Genomic DNA, 5,489 nt, shown 5'->3' with positions numbered 1-5,489 from the left:
CCCATCCCCAGCCAAACCACACAAAAAGATATTGGAAAACAGTAGGTGTTCTTGCCTACACATTCAGAAGAAAAGAGGGACAATCTGTTTTAAAACATACAACTTGGGCACTGCATAGGGTGTGATCTCATCTAAATGGCTCTCAATTTAGCATGTGACAGGATAGAAATTCAGGAGATTCTTTTCATTTCCCAAAGATATATTTATTCCCTAGGGACACATTCATGGTTTGCTTTTCCATAATCATTTCTGATGTATTACTTATCAGACTCCAACGTCCCTCAAAGAAGGGAATTAAATAGTCAGTCTCCATTATAAATGCTATGAACAACCAAACAATTGTAAGAACCTTACTCTAGATGCCACAAAAAGATACATGTTGTAGAATCACTGTTTCACAGATTAGAAATGATACAAACTCTAATTATTAACATAACTGAATAGACAATGATTACAATTATCTATAAAAATAGAATAAAAGCTGTGTAATACTTTGCACACAGAAAGCATCTTTTACAAAGAAGAAAGACCAATTCTATTCACATACACACAAATGCACACAGGTACCAACCTACTCACAAACCTCAAGCGAGTTGAACAAAAACTCTTTATAGAAACTCTGTAACATACTTATGCACAGGTATCTCTAAATTAAAACTACAGTTTTATATGGATACCACCTAGTGGCCCAGAAATGAGGCATCAAACAAAAAAAGTTGTATCTAGGTTACACTAGGAAATAGAGAACACATCATTCATAGTATGCTTTGAAGTTTCTAATCTGTCTTTACCTGTATAACTCTTCTCTGCACTGATATTTTCCCTACACCAGGAGGAGGAAACAGATACAAACTGTAGCCCTGTTTCCACGCTTCTCTTAGTGGCTTATTGTATAAAAGGGCAGCTCCTCCCACATTACGTGAAGATAAACCATAGCAAAGTTGATTGTGGCTTAGCCCTCCTGATATTTTTGTGAGCGCTTGAGGGATCTAGATGAGAAAGGAGTTTTTGTCCAATGTCATCGCAGCGAGACCAACTTTGCAACATTTTTTTTTAAAACTGCAACACCCCTATACCCTTGATCCCCTTATTTTGCTCTACATTTTATTTCAATAGCACTTATCTTCTAATAAGATGTGAAGGGTAGCAGAATATGCCACACCAAATACACCACTTTGGCATAAGGATTATTTTGAGCTGAAGGCAACTGAGAAAAAGCAAATGTAAGAAAAGCTCTGTGGCCACCCCCTATTTGCCTAAAAGCAAGACATAAATTTGTAAAGGTGTCCCCCCTCCCCTCTCTGCCAGGAAGGACAGTGGTTAATCAAAACAGACCCAGTATCAGCCTGGAGACAACACCAAAGAAACCTATATAACAAACCTTACTAACTAGCCCTTATCTTCCATTTGTTCCCTCATAATTTACCTTCCCACAATTTGCTGCTCTAAAAACTCAAAGCCCTTTTTCCCTTTGTCTCATCACTTCTCTAAAAATGTATTGTTCTTTTGTTAAGATGCTATATAAGCCCGAGATCCAACCACTCCTTTGAGTTACTCATCACTGAATACTCACATGGGTGTGTGATGCACATGTTAAACAAACAAACAAACAACTTCTGTTTGTTTTTGTTCTTGTTAATCTGTCTTTGGCAACTCTGATTTACAGGGCCCTATCCAATGAACCTAAGATGGATAGAAGAAAAAGAAATGTTTTCCTCCCCTCCAGCTGGATAATAAACTCATTTATTAGATTTATTATATATTGTTTGTGTCCCCCAACTAGAATCCAAAAAACTCACAAGGGCAAGGATCTGAGTTTGTTTTGTTCAGTCATATCTCCCAAGTGCCTAGAACAGTGTCTGGAAAAGTTGGTACCCCATAAATGATTGTTGAAGGAATGAATGAAAGATGTTTTGAAAATGACTTACATTTAGCAGTTCTTTCAGCTTCTGGTTTGAAACTAAACATCCAGGGCAAAGAAATCATAACACTACTTTCGCTGCGACTTGCTGTTCATGTTCCTTGAAAAGAACTATATATACCTTTTGATGGGTCAAAAACACGCCACCTGGGGGAAAATAGAAAGAACACAGACAAAAGTGAGGAAGGAAATAGCCAAGCTGGGACAGAAAGTCAATCTAGTTCCCCTCTTTTACCTCCTCTGGGTGGCAAACTGTCTGCACTTCCTATTACTTGACTGTTTCCCTTAAAGATAAACTATGTTCCATTCAGAGAAACCTGTTAGCAGAAGCAATTACTGTTTTCAAAAATAATGTTCTGGGTTTTTTTAAGTGGAACCAAAGAAAAAATAAAGATGGGGGGTTAGAGACAGATAGACATTTTTCTCCCTTTTTGGGGGGGAGTGGTGGTAAATGTTGGGAAGGATGACCAAGAAATACTAAAAAATAAATATGCAAGTGATTTTCTTCTAGGTGTAATAGTATAGGGTAGACTTATATATGTATTTATTATTCCCTAATTTTTGTATTATTTATAAGCTTTGTAAAACATGATTTTTTTTATTCTTTATACTAAAACGACAAAGATTACCAAATGCCTCAAACAACACGAAACACAAATTATCCCTTCTTTGCCATGTCCAATACAGTGCCAACCACATAGTAAGCACTTAGAGTTTGTAGTGGTAATTATTATGAATCAGTTAATAGAGAACAAAAATCTTTAAGAGAATATAGGAAGATGGAGAATATCAAAATAAATTCACTGAGATTCAACTGAGAAATGTAAGGAGGAGAAGGAGGAGGAATCACAGGAATGAGAGAGGCAAGTAAAAGATTATCCACCAGTTCTTGTTAAAATAGTTTGGAAGATTAAACCCTTCAAACATTATTCTCCAATTGGAGATAATCCTTAAAAGGATAAGTTAGAAAGAAAAATGGGGGCGAGCCCAGTAGATTCTTTCAAAGCTCAAAAGCCAAATTTTATGGAAGAAAAATCATTTGACGTAGCCAGTCTGGGACTTTCTATTAAGTGCTGGTGAGAGCTGTTGCTTTGACAGCTAACAACACTCAGACCGTGATGTATTCAAAGAGCTGGTGTGGCAAAGACACCAGCAATGGGCACTTCCCACTGCCCAGCACTGACTTTCAGTCCACACTGGAGGACCACCTACCCTGCTTCATCATTCCCTCCTCACTGCCAGCCTCCCTGGGTTTAGGGCTCTCAGGTTAGCAATCCCGCTCTTGGAACTCTACAGTTCAATGTAAACGGTCATGTGCTTTGTGACTAACTGGGCAAAAGGTTGCCCAGCTCTAATGATGGGCTTTCCAGTTACCAAACAAGTTTCCCTGGAGTACCAGAGGACCATCTCAGTCCTGCGAGGAAGAAGGTGACCTACTCAGTCACTAGCAAGGATCAATGCTCAGTAATTCCTTTAGTCTTCCTGAACTTATCCCTGACCTTGTCCAGTTATTTGTAAAGGACTGTCAGAAAATGTGCAGAAAATTGGAGGTAGGATTTATAGACCTTAGATGAGCCAAATTCTCCTTTACTTGTATTTATTCCCCAAACCTCCTGTTTCTGTGGTATTTCTTTTCCTTTGGGGGGGGGGGGGAAAGCCCACTTCCACTTGTATGTACTTTTAATGGAAAGACCCAATAGTTTTATTTTTCTGCTAACTCTCAGAAATGCATCGTGGGTGTGAATAAATCTGAGCCCTGATCTGACCTTTATCTTTACAATATAACATGAGCACAATAATAATTTACAGGGCTCAGTCCTAAGTGTGACATTTCAATGAGCCGGGTAAATATCATTACCTGTAGCCAGCATCCCACCAGGATTCAGACTGAGAGGCAGGTGGGTATGGGCATTTCCAGAGGAGAATCATTAATTTGATGGTAGGTATGCCTCTAAAATCAGCAAAGGTTTCACTCATCACAGGTACATTAACAACTGACAATGTGATTAAAAAAAAAAAAAAAGGTGTGTGTGTGGAGGGAATAGGCTTTCATTTAGCTGAAGAACAAGAAAATCTCCAGCCCTAGCTATGTCAGGTTGACCCAGGTGCATGAACAACTTCTCAGGGCTTCCTTCCCTCTCTGTGCTGGTAAAAAGAAGGTCAAGGAGGCCAGACACGTTATGAATGGAGCAGAATCCCCGGGGGTCCAGAGGTTAGGAAGAAACTTGGGAAGAAGAAACAAGGAAATGGACTGATAGCTCTGCCTGTCTTCAAAGCCCAACCAACATATAAATGATGGAAGAGGGAATTCCCTGGTGGTCCAGTGGTCAGGACGCACTGCCTGGGGCCCAGGTTCAACCCTGGTCGGGGAAAGATCCCGCAAGCTGTGTGGCTTGGCCAAAAAAAGAAACCAAATCATGGAAGATATTTGACATCCAATCTCACTCTTCTTTGGGAAGGTAACAGTATCAAATGTCTTTTCTTCCTACCTTCCCAAATTCCCCATGCTACTGAAGCCTGACTTTTCTAGACAACATATCTTGTCCCCTGATCCCAGGGTTCCATGAGCAGCCTGACCCGGCAGGTCACTCAGGTTTGTTTTCTACCTTCCCCTTCTCTGAAAATCGAAGCCTCTAGACTTGTAAGAAACCAGTAGGCAGCACCCAGCCTCACTGGCACTCATCAGATTCTTTTCCATACAGAAGGAAGTGTGGAAACCTTTGAGCTAGCTGAGAATATTTCACGGCTCTATATTATATATGTTTCTTCCCATGTTTGCCTATTTTCACCGTATCACAGAAGGCACTTTGTCACTCCCACACTTCCCATTTCTTGTCAGTTTATCCTGTCCCCCACGTAGAATGGAAATTCTCCCTGTACCACATCAAAATGATGTACAGAAGGCAACTACTCAAAAAATAAACTATTTAAAAAGAACGCTAAACAACAATAAAAACCCACAATATGTTCTGATAGAATTGTGCACTTTAATAGGGAAATTGCTCTCCTGAGGAACTAAAGCCATCTTCAAGTTGCAGAGAAATCCCCTTGATTCAGAGGTTTTCCCCTCTGACCTGGCTCTGCCCCCCACTACAATTTTAATATCATGCTTTGGTAGGTTTGAGAAATATCTTGACAAAGTTCTCTTTTGTATGGAAGAAGAAGTTTGGATTTTGTGTAAGACATTCATACGCTTGCCTTGCCCATAACCAACAGATTAAATACACACATATCACTTGCTGAGAGTTCCAGCTGTTTAGATTTTCACCCAAACATGTGAATAAAAACCGCAGGCAAAACAAGTACTGTCTCTCATACCTTTTATGGATTAACAAATAGCCCTTACTCTGCTGATGCCCATTCTTAATTGGACTATGCTGTGAGGAGCAATTAAGCCTAAATGGCCACTTGCTGAGAGCTGGTGAAAGAAATGCTGCAGCTTGAGGCATTGGCATTCTCCAAATAGAGCACATATGCTTGGCTTTGGTGCCCATAAAGAAAGGAGATTTACTTATTTTTCTGCGCTTTTGAAAGTGAAAAAGGGCTATTGTTTCAGGTACTCAGTGGA

This window comes from Delphinus delphis, chromosome 3 (assembly GCF_949987515.2).
Source record: "Delphinus delphis chromosome 3, mDelDel1.2, whole genome shotgun sequence".
Taxonomy (NCBI): domain Eukaryota; kingdom Metazoa; phylum Chordata; class Mammalia; order Artiodactyla; family Delphinidae; genus Delphinus; species Delphinus delphis.
Note: the sequence above shows the minus strand (reverse complement) of the source record.